The sequence below is a fragment of the Sus scrofa genome, chromosome 6 (assembly GCF_054392235.1).
Source record: "Sus scrofa isolate SSC_HxYL_T2T_F1_AM1 chromosome 6, Sscrofa_HxYL_maternal_Yorkshire_Landrace_v2.0, whole genome shotgun sequence".
Classification (NCBI taxonomy): Eukaryota; Metazoa; Chordata; class Mammalia; order Artiodactyla; family Suidae; genus Sus; species Sus scrofa.
Window position 1 is genome coordinate 16,694,484 of NC_139388.1, and position 15,154 is coordinate 16,709,637.

A 15,154-nucleotide genomic window follows, 5' to 3' on the forward strand; every position below is an offset into this window, starting at 1 on the left:
TTCAACCTATAGGATACCTACATTTGGGGGTCCAGTACCTGAAACCTCCACACGTAAACCGATTCGCCAATAAATTTTTTTTAAAAAATGTAGCGTAAAACGAAGGAGTTTTAAAATGAGCCAGTGGACTTCCTCTATGTTACTCCGGAGGGCTGGGTGGTAAATTCTGCTCGTACTGCCTCTAAATCCGCCCTAAGAAGCCAAGCCAGGCACTGGAGCCCCACGCTGCAGATATTGTAGAAATTTACAGTAAATGTAGGTACAAGATTGCAGCACGCTGCCTTATCGATTATGCAGATTGTGATCAATCTTCTACCCTCTCCCATTTCCCAAGCTTCTTTCCGAAGACCTCCAAATAAGTTGGTCTGGAACTAGCCATTCGCCCAAAGTAGGGAGGAAAAAAGTCATTTTTTAAAAAAACGTAATAAATCCTCACGTGTCCCCACTGAAAGGGCTTGAATCTTTTTTTTTTTAATTCCAAAGTGAATTTATGCTCTGTAATTTGCATCACAGCCAAGCGATCACCGTATGTCATATTCTTCAAAGGTACTTAACAAACCCTCTTTAAAAAGTCACTGGAACTGAAGGCAAGAAAAAGGCAAACAGCCTCCTTCTTCCATAGAGTCCTTAGATCAAGTTTCAATAATTGAGACCAATAAAAATTGTCATATTTACCCAACTTCAAAGCAACAAGGGGGAAAAGTTGAGAGTGGGTGATTTTTGCAAGCACTTGTAATCAAAGAATTTGCCACAGTCGAAGGAATTGCACAACATTTTGCAAAAGTCAGAGTCTGAGCAACAGATTAATGTGCACAGTAAAATGTATTTTTTTTAATTTAATAGCTCCACAATAAGCCCATTGAGTCCATACACAATGTACATACCACACATAAAATACTCTTAGCTCTACACTCCAACAGATAAGCCAAAAGATGTACAGGAAAATGCATAATGTAAAATTCAGGGAGGCGGTTTGTGCATCTAATGGAGAAAATACATGGAAAAGAGGAGTGGAACAGGACGAGGGAGGAGAGTGGGGAACAGAACGTAAACAATCCCACATTCGCGGAGAGAAAAAAAGAAAAAAGAAAAGAAAGAAAGGAGAAGAAAAAGGAATCCTCTGATGTCTCTTAACTCAGCTGGCCGAGAGGCCGGCCAGGCTAGGTCTGCTCCCGGCCGGCGGCGCAGTCCCGAGCCCCCGGGAGCCCCTAGTGTCCAGGGCAGAGCCCCCTCCGGGCGCTCGCGGCGCTGCCAATGGGGCAGGGCGAAGAGCGCGCAGGTAGAGGGTCGGGCGGCCGCCTTGCCTCCTCGCCCGCTCTCGGACCCCGGGGCTCCGGCCCGGCAGTCGCGTCCCCGGCAAGTGGAGCCCTGGCGCGGAAGGCGCCCGCCTGGGCGGCCGGGTGGCCAGCGGCGGCGGCGGCCGCGGCCGCGGCCACGGCTCCGGGCCGGGTGCGCGCCCCGCGCGGCGGCTCAGCCCGGAGCCCCGGCGCCTCCCGGGGTGGGGCAAAGTTGGGGGCCCGGGGCGGCGGGGGCGGGGGCGCTCGGCACCGCGGACCCCCCCACCCCCGCTGGCCGCCGCCTTTGTCTCGGCGCCCGGACCCTGGCCGCCCTCCCGCCCTCGGCCCGCGCCCCGGCCGGCCCTGCCCGGCGGCGCCTCCAAACTCGCCGCGCGGGCCTCGCCCCGGGCGCCTCCACCCTCCCGGGGGTCGCCGGCGGCCGGCGGCGGCGGCGCGGGGGCCTGGGAGGAGGGGGCGGCCCCGGCTCGGCGGCGGCAGCGGCGGCGGAGGCGGCGGCGGCGGGAGGAGGAGGAAGAAGAAGAGAAAGAGAAAGTTTGGCGCAGGGGGAAGGCGAGCGGGACGCAGCGAGCGAGCAGGGCGCGGGCACGGGGAGCGCGGGGAGCGCGGGTGGCGGCGGCCGGGCGCGGGAGCCGGGAGGGGGCAGGACGAGCCCCATGCAAAGCAGCCCGGGCGCCCCGAGGAGCCCCGCGTCCGGGCGGTGGCGGCGGGAGGAGGAGGAGGAGCAGGCGGCGGCGGCGGCGGCGGCGGCGGGAAAAAAAAAAAAAAAAAAAAAAAAAAAAAAGAGGGAAAAGTTGCCACTTACGCGGTTGCTTCTCCGGCGGCGGCGGCTGCAGCGGCGCTGCTGGCGGCGGCGGCGGCGGCGGGAGCTGGCGGCGCTTTTAATCCCGAAAAGAGGCGCTCGGGCCGCGGAGCCCATCAAGGCAGCAGCGGCGGCTGGCGGGGGTCGGCGGCGGCGGAGGACGCGCTGCTGGCGGCGGCGGCGGCGGCGGCGGCGGAGCTGGAGCGTGCTCGGCGGAGCCCGGGGCGGGAGGCGGCCGCAGCCGGGGAGCCGGAGCCGCCGCCGCCGCTGCCGCCGAGCAGCATGGTTGGCGGGGAGTTTACAGCCCCCGGAGCGGGCAGGGGCCACGGAGGAGAAGCGGCGGCGGCGGCGGCAGCGGCTCTAGGCTGTAATTGGGATGCAAAGCAGGCGGTGGCGGCGGCGGCTGCGGCCGGGAGGAGGAGGAGGAGGAGGCGGCGGCGGCGGCGGCTGCAGCGGTCGGAGGGGACGCGCTGGAAGTGGGAGCTGATGAGTGAAAAGAAAAAAAAGTCTTTGGATCTTTATTCTGCTAATTAGTTTCCTGCAAAAAATGGCTGTGATTAATTCAGTGCGCATGTGCTTCATTACCCAGGCACGACGGGAAGGGCTAATTAGCCACCTTCTGGATCAATAAGATTCAGCAAAAAAGAAAAGGGGGAGGTGGAGGGAGGCAGAGGGGAGGAAGGGAGGGAAAAAAAAAAAAAAAAAAACCAGGGGAAAGTGATGAGCAGGGCGAGGAGAGCAGGAAGAGAGGATGGGAGAAGAGCCTAGGAAGAGGGAGAGAGGCACCAAAAGTTTATGCATGTATTAAAAACACATACACACACACACACACACACACACACACACGACACTCGCGCGCGCGCGCGCGCGCACACACACACACACACACACACACACACTCCGAGAAGTGAAATGCAGAGAAGCAACAATAGGAACCTGGCTAAGATTTTTTTTTAAGATTTTTTCTTTCCTTTTTTTTTCTTCTTTTTTTCTTTCTTTCTTGTTTTTTTCTTTCCCCCTGTCTTTTTTTTTTTTTTTTAATTTGGCAAGCGCAGCAATGTTTAAATTAAATAGGAAGAGAGCATCTTCAAAGACAGGGAGGGGGGCAATAATGGAGTGGGACAGCTTAAAGCAAAGATTTAAGTGAAAGAGCAGAAAAGCAGCAGACTTAGAATAGAAGCCACTTTAAATTGCAAATCAGAGATTTCTTTTTAAGGAGGAAAATTACCTCCCCCCCAAATCAGAAGACAAATGGAGAAAATATGGAGAAAACTTTTAACACGTACCATAGACTAGACAAAAAAATATATAATATGTTAATTTTGTCTTCTGAAACAAGATGCAATCAATCTTCTCTGGTTCTTTAGGAGAGAGGAAGAGGGGAGTGATGATTAGAAGAAATAAAAGGGAGAAAGTGAATCAGAACTGAAAGGGGGGTAACTTAAGGAAAGACAAGAAAAGGAAAAGTTGCACTTGGAAACAAGTCCAACTTTCTACCTTTCTGGACTTAAGAAAAAAGTAAAATCAATTTTCTCCTATAAAACCTGGAAAGCAGATGTTTTCAAAACACAGGAAGCTATTTTGCCATCAAAAGCAGGGATGTAATAAAGGCAGTGAAAAATAATTTCAGACTAAATTTGTAAGAAAGAAAGCCAATATATTTAAATAGTGAGGAAAGGTCTAGAGTGTAGCAAGGGGGGAAATTACATACCCCTTCCCTAATGCCAAAAAAAAAAAAAAAAAAAAAAAAAAAAAAAAGTCTTATAGCTACCTCCAAGAGTTTGGAGCAGAGTCTTGAAGCCAAAGGGCTTGAAATAGAGAGAATGAATTTCAGATAAAGACTAGGAGCGGTACATCCCACCAGAGCCCAAAGGAGACCCCTAGAATCAAAGACAGCAACCAGGGACCCTGCTACTGTACCGATTCCCAGTACATCAAAGGCATCACTTAGGCGGGTGTACGGCACCTCCAAAAAGCAAGCAAACAAACGCAGGAAGAACAAGAGTCTCTCTCTCTCTTTCCCTTTTTTCTCCCCACCCCCCAAATCCTAGCCTTAGCGTCACTGCTACTGCATGCAGTAGATTTTTTTTTTTTAATGACAAGTATGTATTATGTAAGTTCTAAATATGAACTAGTACCATTGAAATACAATGTCTGGAATAAAAGAAAATGCAATTTGCACTTTAAGTGATCTGCAAACAAATGTAAGAACAGCATTTATGTTTTGAAGGCATCATTCGTGAACCCTGTAACATCAGGTAGAGAGAGAACGCGCACTAAAACTTATCTTTTTTTTTTTTTTTTGAGGAAAAAAAATTTGTCCCATCCTAGCTGGTTTATTTATTTTAGAAGGAATTGGGGAACTAATCAGGAAATCTGTTTGATTAGAAGGGAATTCTTCATCTTGAAAGATTTTTCCAATGCTCTTAAGAGCATGCTGCTTCTTAGTCGAGACTAGGAGGAGAAAACCGGTTTAGGATTTTGCAGGGTTACCTCATCTAATCCTGCTGAATTCACTCTGGGAATAATGCAGTTTTATTTAGAAAAAAAAATACATTTAGAAAAATCGGGGGTTTCCTCTCTATGAGCCAAATCTGGATTGCCATTCAAACTTTTCCTGGCTGCTTTCCATGCGGGACAGTAGATCAATAAAGCCAAGTCCAGCCTGGCTTGCTACAGGTTTCACCAGTCAGTGCTTGCAAAACCTTTGTCATTTTCTAAAAATAAAAAAGCTAAAAGTTATTGTAGAAGAAGGGGCTTTTTTTTGTCCCCTGCACAATGTGTCTTTTGTGAGGTTAATGCCATTCTGGGCTCTCGATAGCCCTGGACAATGGGAACTCTCCAGGAGTCTGCAAAGACTCTGGCTTTTTTCTTTCTTGATTTTTTTTTTAAGGGAAGGATGAAACATTCCTACAGTCCAAACACAACTTCTGCTTTGATTAAATAAATATTTATCTTTATTGTAGCCATTGTATATTTTTACCTTCGGTTTGTCCGGTTTCTGATTATTATTTTAAATTTTTCATTGGCAACAGTTAATCTTTTTTTTTTTTTTCCCTTTCAGTCCAAAGTGCAGGTCAGTGTAAAATGTAGCTGACTGAAGGAAGACTGGTAAATTCTGAATTTTTCCATTATACACCAGGTAAGGAAAATTGTTCAGACCCTCAGGAGTATATTTGCTTCCTATTTATCTGTCTTCATGAATCTTCATAAATCTGTTAGTTTATTTTTGTAAGATGTTCCAGAATTCAATTTCTCCTTGTAGATGGCGAACTCTCACTTAAATGCTATGTATTTATTTTCTTTTAAAAATGTAAATACTACTAGAGGCGAACTTGTAGCTTGTTTTTTTATACAAAATGGCATGAAGTCAGTCTCTCCAGTGGTACAGGCTATTTGGGGGAAATTCTGGCTATAAATGTATTTCGTGTTGCAATATAGGAAAATGTCAGCTTAATCTGGTAAATACTTATGCTAATTTTACTGAGTGAATTCGTTATAAGGAGGAGAGGTACCAAGCTTGTAGATTGAATAATGCTTAGGCGATAATCCAGCATCTGTATGGATTATTTTATGTACAAAATGAAAAAAGGAACCAAGACACTCAGAATCTAAATCCTTCATTTAGCTGGCAAGAGGACAGAAAATTTTAGACCAATCTGTTTTTAAGACATTTACAGTAGGAGGGAAAGTGGAATGCAGGCTAAATATCGCATTGATGTGTATATTCTCTGTCTCTCGCTCAAATGAATGGATGTATATATGAACACAAAGATATATGCATAAACAGGTACATAAATATACATTTGAATGACCTCAGATGTCTTTGCATCTCTATGTACATGTAAACATATATGTGCACATGAATATACAAGGTGTACATAAATGCAGGTACTGTCCAGAGCTGTGCTCTCCGGCAGGAGGTTTCTGTTTCCAGATCGGTTTGAAGCTACCTTTGTGCAACTCTAACACAGAAATGTTGGCTTAATGATGAAGATGTGGATGGTTAATTTGAGTAAGAATCTGCTCCCCTGCAATTTTCAGAGTCTAGGGTTGCAGTATGAACAGCTATGATTTGGTCCGAGGGCTAAAAGATGCGATGGGCCAGTCTTAAGAGGGAAGGGAGGTGAAGGGGAGCTTAGGAGATCTCACTTCCAAAGAGCCTCGTTTCTGGGCCTTGGGTTCTCTTCTGCTGGGGGACTGGGGACAGGAAAAAAAAAAAAAAAAAAGGAGGAGGAAGAAAAAAGAAAACCCCGTGTGGAGGCAGGGGAGGTTGAAAGGACGCCTCTCCTTACAACTCCAGAGCTAGATCTAAGAGAAGGGTTGCAGGGTGAAGAATGTGCGGTCCCTTTTTGAATGTGTATTGTTATTCTAAGTCTATTGTATGTACGTGTTACTGTCCTTTCATTTGCCACGACAACATATGGATTCCATAAATGCAGACATGCCGAAGTGCATCTGTCTGGGTAGTTAACACGATCCAAACATCCCTCTGTGTTCTGCTAACTCCGGCTCTTCCTCCGGCTCCCCGGCAGCGCTCCCGGCCGTCCAGCCCGTGCCCCAGGCTTGCAGCGCCCCGCAGTCTCGCCCTTTTGTGGTCTCCTCGTGGGATCCAAGGTGCCGCGCGGAGGAGGCGGGCTGCTCGGCAGTGCCGAGGTCAGAGGCGCCGCTGCCGCCGGCCCCTGAGCGCGAGGGGACGAAAGGGTTAAGCTGCCCGAGCCCGGGGAAGGGGCTGCGCTCATCCCGGAGCGAGGTGCAGCCACCAGCAGCTGTGATTTAGGGGTCAAGTCCGAGATCACCTTTCTCCTGCCTCTGGAAATGGCAGAAGATGAGGTAGGGAGGCAGAAACAGGAGGGAGAGGCAGCCTGGCGTGGCACTTGGCGCTCCATCCATCGGCTCCCAACCTCCCCCCGCCCCCAGCCAACCTCCTGACCCCCAGACAAATCGAACAGTTCCCCCTTTCTCCTAGGGGTGCAGGAGAGGTGCTTTTGAGCGCCCAGACTTGCTCCACCCGCAGCTCTGTCCTATGGTTAAACCACTATACTCTGAGTCTCAACCACCAAATCAGAAAGTTTGCTCTTAATGTGCCAGAGGGTAAGCAGCTATTTCTGGGTAGAAAATGCTCCCGGTTGGCAGAAATCAGGGGTGCCCTTGGTAGGATGGGGGATTTGGGGATGTCGGCACCAGCGCCTCTGACTCAGGTTGCGCTGCTCACAGTCGTGAGTGGATGTACACAGTGGTGTCCATTACTTGCAGCTTCTTGCTTTGTGCCCACATTGTCCGTCACAAGCTTTCTTCCCCCCAACTCAGGCATCCCGGAGAATACTTTTGTGAAAATATCTTTCATGCCTGAAAGATAACCAAAAACCAAGTGCAGGTTTGTTTCTGAGGTGTTTCACTGGAAAAGAGCAAAGCAACGGAAGTCTGCTTTTGTTTGGGCATTGCTGCATACCAAGTTGTGCCGCTCAGGTGAGGTCCTGGGGACCATAGGAGGATGTACACAGTGCCCAGAAAAGGTGCTTTAATTGAGAAAGAGCTTCCCAAATCCACCCGCACAAGGTTGGACTTCAGGACAACAGCAGCCCTATTGGAAAGTAACTCCAAGAAAAAGGAGTTTCTGGTGGGCAAAGAACTGGCACGAAATGACAGAGAGAAAAGGAAACTAGATCCCTGGGGCACAGGAGACAGGTGGGGGGTGCTGAGAGTAGACAGGGAGAGGAAGGAGCTAGGAGGTCCACATACAAGGGCATGGCTAGGGAAGGCTCAGCCATGCGCTCCCCAGATGCTCCCTCCAGCTGCCAGAGCCTGGGTGAATCACCCCGATTTCAGCTTCTGCTTCCAGGGCCAAGAGTGGACCAGCTGGTCCAGAAGGCAGCTGAGGTCTGTCTTCCGAGCCCCACCGCCCCTTACCCCGCCAGAGCCTCCAAACCGCGGAAATCAAACCAAATTGGCCGCTAGAATCTAGAGAGGTTTCATCCCTGGGGCAAGGGGGAGGGAACAGCTCCCCCCCCCCCCTTTTGAACTCCCGATTCAAAAGAGACCACAACCTACTCTTGAGTGCCATCCCCAGTCCATGGATTGTGGGTATATTTTATTCTTTCATTCATTTTTTCCCTATTTCTCAGAAGTAAAACCTTTAAAGAATTAGCCCCAAACTTGGAGCGCCTGGGTCCTTGAAAGAGTTCCAAATGATAACACCTGCCCTTCATTTTGAATACATGGCGCATTGTGAAAATTCAGGGCAATTAGTCTGTTCCAGGGTTTGAGTCAGATTCCCAATTTTCTCGGCTCCTTTGCAATGGAAATCTGAAATCCAACCTTGGGGCAGGAGGCGCCTGGGAACTGATGGCTCTTCTAGGCTCAGCACCACCCGCCGTCCCCTTTTGGTGACCTGGTACCAGAAGTTTGCACTATATCTAAAGCCTGAAACCGAGAGAGAGAGAGATAGAGAGAGAGAGAGAGAGAGAGAGAGAGAGAGAGAGAGAGAGAGAGAGAGGTGGAGGGGGGAGAAAGAGAGAACTAACCTCATCTTAAGCAACCAAGTGAACAACTCGAGGACAAGAGCCCCTTGGTCTGGCTATGTTGGCTTTAGGGAATTCCAAGGGCATAACTTGGAGGAGAATGATTGAGGCTTCCGACTTCCCAGCTGGAGGCAGAAAAGAAGGGATCCTTGAGAGGCACGGGTGATGGGCTGGGGAGCAAGGCTGAGACCGGGTAACTGAGACCTGGCACCCCTTTGCCCAGAGCCCACTAGGGCGGGTGCGAGGAGCCGGTGCCCACAGTAGCACGTGCATTGTTGACACGCAGACACGCAGGCGTGCGCTAATGGAGGGATGCGCGGCTGAGCAATCCCCCGATGCCTGAATTTCTTGCAGGCATGGCTTGTTTAATAGCCAGGGAATTGAGTGCCTGATTTCGCCCCCCACCTTTTTTTTTTTTTTCTGAGAAATGTAAAAAAGGACCTATACCATGTACATACTCTGAAGAAACATGTGCCTTTTTTTCCTTGAGAAATACCTAGTGCCATAATATTTCTGATTTAAGGGGCGAGGGAAATCTTTGAAGTGAAGAAAATCAGTGGGGGACGAACCATCTTTCCCTCATTTTTTTGTGCTTCTCCTCAAAGCCAGTAATGGGATTTAAAATGAGAGATTCCCAGCCCTCATCCTCCCTCCCATTTCATTTCGCTCTCTTTGCCCCAGAAAACATCTGCGGTAACCGACTGCACGTCTAAGGGGACGGTTTAAAGGGAAACAAGATTTGGGGCGCGCATCAACTTCCTTTTTCTTTTTCAAATAACGCTGAAAAAAATTCCAAGGACAATTTCACCACCAAACGACACCGAACAGATATTTTTCCAAAGCAAAAAAATTCCAATTCGTTTTTTTCCTATTCGTAGAACCAGAAAAAAAGGCAAACCCCATCTTCCTGCACGCGGATGGCACGAAATATGGAGCCCGCGCTTGGTTAAGACCGGCGGGCGGAGAACAGGGCGAAGCCCCGTGGGTTTCGAAGAGTCCGGTGCACGCCAGGCCCGGGGGTCTCCAACTCGCTGGGCTCTCCGCGGATGTTCCGCGGACCCAGCCTATGCCAGGGCAGCGGGGAGGGCAGTGGCGCCCTGTGTGCACAGCCACCTCCCTGTTTAATTCCAGAGCTCAGCGGGGCAGCGGGGACATTCGACGCCACTTTTCTCCGGCCCGGGCTTAGAGCGGACGCTTTTCGCGTCTGCTTTTCTTCTCTGCTTTTCTTCCCACCGTAGCGACCGCGGGCTGTTCTCCCCTCCCCATGAACCACAATCTCTCGGATCCCGACAGTTTTCCCAGACACTGACCACAATTCCCCGAGCCAGGGTTCGCGTCCCTAATGTCTGGCACACTCAGCCCCATCTCGGCAAAGCTTTATTCTCCGGCCGGCTTGGGGCTCCCGACAGGAAGCGGAGGCGCTCAGGCCCCCGGAGAGGCCAGCTGGGGAGCTTAAGGTGGTGGTGCAGAACCACTGCCCTGGAACCTGGGCAACCCTCACAGGTGCGCACAATGTAGGGCCGCTGGCTCTGCCAGGAAGTGACTCCCCGCGGAGCAATTGGAGCACCCCATGTAGACCTTGCCGAGGGGGGTGTCCCGCCACAAAATCACCAGGCCCAGTGCCTGGCTCCAGGAGCCGCTTGTGAAGGAGAGGGCACAGGGGCAGCACACCTCTTGTGCATGGCCTGAGACGCCCAGGCCCAGCACCTGTGCCCCCACTTACATTCTGCTCGTTCCCCACCCTGGGCTGCTCTGGGGTTGCATCATTCTCCACCACCCTCTCTGGGCTTCCCAGCTTCTTTCAAAGACACAGGTGCCCCCGCCCCATCCTGTGGGACACCAAAGTGGGAGCAGTTGGGGGCCCTGAATCCAACTGCAGAGACAAGGGACAGGGTTCCCATGTAGCCATTCCCAGCCAGCAGAAGTTCTGCACCCCACAGCCCCAGGGGATCTGGGAGCAGGGGACCCCTTGGGGTCCTTACCCACACTCAGTCCTGGAGCAGCAGGCTGGCCAAGGGGGTGGGACTGGATGTTTAGGGTTAGCGAGGGGCCCATTGAAGGATGCCTGTGTCTGCCTGTTTGGTTCCGCATGCCTCCCGCCCTCTCCGTCTTGTCTGGGAAGAAAAAGGAAAGCGGGTGGATTTGTGCCGACCCCTCTTCCCGCAGTCTGGGAACGCTGCAGCAGGAAGAATTGCTCATAACGACACTTAAGCCCCGACACTTGAATGCTAAAGGTTAAACTTACAGTCTTCAGGGAAGGGCTTCCTGCCAACTGGAACAGCGGTGCGGCTGCCTTAGGCGCTCCTCCACCCGGCCCTGCCCCCACTGCAGGTACAGCCAAAGCCACCCACTCTTGGCCTTGGTGCACTTCAGGGAGAGGTACCCCTGGGTCATGGCTCTTGCCGCCCCCATCCCCACCGCTAGGAAATCTTCTTTCCTGGTCTTCCCAGTATTCTGCCCATGGCGGTTTATGCCTCAGTTTATCCTCAGGATCGCTGACCTGCCAGTTCCAACTAGTTCACAAAGGTGGACACTTTGGGAGAAACCGCACACATCCCTTTTTCCCTTTGCTCTGGGTACTGGGGGGCCCCTGCGATTCGGCACAGGCAAAACCAGAGCTGGTACCCACCTGGGAGGGGGGTGCAGGCAGACCTTGGTTGTAAAGGGGGTGAGGGTAGGGGACAGATTTGCAGGCTGGGAAGAGTTCCCAAACGGATCAGCCACAGGGGTCTGTCTTCCAGAGGCTCTGTGCTGGGAGCCTGAGCCTGAGAGCACTTCTTTCCTCTCCCTCTTGACCCTCCCTCCCAACAAAGGATGAGGAGACTCCACTCTGCAGCCTTAAAAAGGGCATCCCACGCAGGGTAAAGGGGATGAAGTGTGGGTCGCCTGGAAGGCACGTTATAGGTCATTGTATTCACATCTCCCAGTGGCCCTGGGAAATGGGTATTAATAGTCCCATTTTATGGATGAGAAACATCAGACTCAGAGATTAAGATTGCAAAGCTATTCAGGGCTCCAACTGGATGTGAATCCAGCTCCCATCTGGCTTTAAAGCTATTTCAATTACACCAGCTGCCTCTTGTTAAGGTAGAGAACCAGGGGCCCCGGGGGAAAATGTAAGAGAGATGTGCAGTGCCAGGGGCTGAGCAGAGGGCAAGAAAAATACTCTGGGATGGGTCCTCTGGTTGGGACATGGGTTCCAGGCTGGATTCAAAGCTAGGAGTCAGGCTACGGAAGGTCATGGAGGATGCTGTCAACAGGCCAGACAGAAAGGACCGTGAAACACAACAGCATGACCAAGCCCCCAGGGGGATGGCAACATATTAGTACCCCCAAAACAGTTGCCCAGGGTTCCCCCGAATCTGCAGGCCTGCCTTGGTCCTAAGAGGGAAAGTTCATACCCGGCCTTTTTTGTTTCTCTTTGTAAATTTTCTTACTGTGTCTGAAGCGCAGACAAATTTCTAACTTCTGTGAGTCAGCAGGCTAACAGGAAGGGATGATCAGATGACCAATTACTCATGAACAAATATGAGGAAATCCAGAAAACTGGGAAGAAGAGAGGGCAGCGACAGCCAAATGGCAGGCCTCTGGAGGGTCCCCTGGTCACTCTAAGGCTGGCCCAGGAGCTCAGTTTTGCAGGCCTTGGTGGGGCAGGAAGCTCTGGGTTGGGTGGGGTGAAATCGGGGAGGGTCTGTATAGCTGCAGGCCTGCAGCTCCCTCAGAACAAGAACACCTGCTCTGTGGATATGAGATTTGCCCTGGGAGGGTCTTCCCCAACCTCTGGCTACCAGCCACTGAAACACTGCTTCTAGGGGCTCTGCAGCCAGGGGACGTGGTAGGCAGAGCTGGTGAAAGCTGATGTCTCCTAGCTATGTTTAGCCGGGTTGACCTGGGCTGAAACTGCCCAAGTGTGAGTGTGTGCAACTGGGCAGGGCCGGCCAGGCCCCTGCCGAGGGGCTGCTGAAAGCCTTGTTAAGGAAGTACTCCTGAGCAGGCAATCCAGTTACATAATGCTGCAAAAATAACCCTGGGCTGGGAGTCTTGTCCGAGTGACGTATTTTGTTAACGGAGAGGGGTATCAAATATCTATCTTTCAACCCAAGAGCTGAAAGTACACTTGTGACACGGAGGGGACCTCCCCTCCCCCCAAGGAAAGGGGGATGTTGAAGGCAGGCACAGATGAGGGAGAAGCAGCAAGGATGCACATTTTTCTCTCTCTTTTTCCAGGTGCAACTAAAGCCATCTGTTCACCTTAGCTATATTCTGCCGACTCCCAAGTTCGGGGACACCGTCACAGACACTCCAGTTCCCCTTGCAGTGCTCCCTGCTCTGCAAGCATCAGGGAAGGCTGAGGGAAAGGAATGAAATGAGAGCAAGGGAGAAAGGAGGAGAAAAAGAGTGAGAGGACTTTGTTTTGTTTGTTGGTGGGCCACGGTGGGGACAAGTTATCTTCTTATTTCTATTCCCACTAGACTAGGCCTCCCGATACTGTGACCAACTGGTCCCACTTTGCCCAAGATGGTCCTATATTTAAAACTGACCCCAGGAATGCCCTCCATCCTAGAAAACTGATTGAGGAGAGCTGGTCACTCTCCTTCCCACAGGCTTTGGCCAAATTCCCACGAGGACAGAGAAAATTATGACCAAAATAAGGTAGTTCCTTTCAATTCAAAATTATTCAAAGAATGACCTCACTAAGCTATTCCATCAGAGATGCAAAGGTCCTGTTTCCAGGAATTTGTTTTTTTGTCTTTTCTGGGGCTGCACCCGAGGCGTATGGAGGTTCCCAGGCTAGCGGTCTAATTGGAGCTGTAGCCCACCAGCCTAGGCCACAGCCACAGCCACACCAGATCCGAGCCACGTCTGCGACCTACACCACAGCTCATGGCAACGCCGGATCCTTCACCCCCTGAGCAAGGCCAGGGATCGAACCCGCAACCTCTTGGGGAATTCATCCAGGAATTTGAAAAAAAGAGCCATACACCTCTCCTCACCCCTGCCATGTTGGATTCTAGAGCTTTCCAGGTGGAAAATTTACCTGTCCCATCCACTCTGCTTTTCAGATAAAGTTTCCAGACATCTAAGATGCCCTGCCCTGTTTTGCTTGGGAGCTGTTTTACATCATTTTGGAAAAAAAAAAAAAAAAAACCTAAAAAACAAAAAACTCTATTTGAAGTCACAGTAACTTGCTTTTTCTTTTTTTTTTTTTCCACCTAATCTCTTCCATGGGGTCTCAATTCCTCCTGTGGCACCACAGTCACATACCGAGCTGTATCAAACGCCCTTAAAATAGTCACCTTGAGTCTGTTAGCATTTTCTTTTTCCTAATCTTGATAATCACAGCATCTGATCCTTCCGTTCTAAACTGCAGCCTTCCAATCCACCCTTAATCTAGACCTATCTGACCCTCTTCCAAAGGAGACAGACGAGGATCAGCATCACCCCGAGCTCCCCCGCCCCACAGCATCTGAGCTTGAATTTCCATTCATCCCAACCTCCATGCTTTTTTAAAAAATCAAAATGTCTCTGAACTCCTTGAGCTAATTTTAAAAGCAAGTAGCTTTCCCTCCCTGAGTCATATTCTTGGGGCTCGTAAAAATGTAGTTCCACTCGGAGACCACCTTGTCACAAACGTGCAAAAAAAAAAAACAAAACAAAAAAAACAACCCTCTGTTTCGGACGCCGCAGAGAGGAAAGGGTGAAACGGCAGCGCCTCCCGCCCTCCCCCCCCCAGCAGGCTCGGCCTTTATGGAGTCTATTTCCAGTCTGTTTACCTGGCAGGGACCACGTGACCAATCCAGAAGGAAATGCTGACATCATTGTCTCTCTCACATGTGCGGCCTCCCCCCCTCGTCCCTCCGTCCCTCCCAGCGCCGCCGCCGCCGCATTCCGGCATCCATCCCTCTCTCGCCACCGGCCTCCTCCCCCACCACTCGCGCCTTCTCCCACTTATTTCTCTGTCTTTCTCCTGGCACACTTTCCTTTGTTTTCTCTTTCCTTGCAGGCTCTCTCCTAGACCGTCCTGGACGGACACACACACACACGTGCGCGCGCGCGCGCACACACGCGCACACACACACACACACACACACACACTCCTCCATGCCCTTTTCCTTTCCTTCAATAAGCCTTTCTTCCTCTTTTATTCTCTTTCAGATCTGTGGCCATTGAGTCTTCACTCTGTTTTAAAAATACACTTCCTCTTTCTCTATAGGTTGGAGATTTCTTTAAAAAAAAAAAAAAAAAAGTCTGGAAGGCTTAGAAAACCTTCCAGATCCAGGGTGGGGGAAGGGCAGAGCAAGGCTGCGCGTCCAGCCCCTCAATTTCCTGCTCCAGTGGGCTTGGAGATGTAGGTGTTGGGGGGTTGGTCAAACAGGCCTTCTTTTTTTCTTTTCCACCTTCCCTCTTCCAGGTTCCCTCTGGCATTTCCACAGACCCCCTTCCCTCCCCGCAGCCAGACCCATATCCTGGCGGCCCTTGGCCTTGTGCAGGGTGGGGGGTGGGGAGCATGTGTCCCTCGGCTCCTCATTTTGCCC

At 51.0% G+C, this 15,154-nt stretch overlaps 1 protein-coding gene across 4 annotated transcripts in view; it reads right to left on the reverse strand.

The window, feature by feature from the left end:
* Positions 1–15,154, reverse strand: part of ZFHX3 (zinc finger homeobox 3) — a 996,345-nt gene that overhangs the window by 256,016 nt on the left and 725,175 nt on the right. For 3 of the 4 annotated variants that reach the window (XM_084959704.1, XM_084959703.1, XM_084959701.1), the window contains exon 1: positions 2,101–2,296. The exons of the other annotated variant lie outside the window; for it this stretch is intronic. The gene's annotated coding sequence lies outside the window, so the exon portion shown is untranslated. Of the gene's footprint in view, positions 1–2,100; positions 2,297–15,154 lie in introns of those variants that run through there. 4 annotated transcript variants of the gene reach the window in all.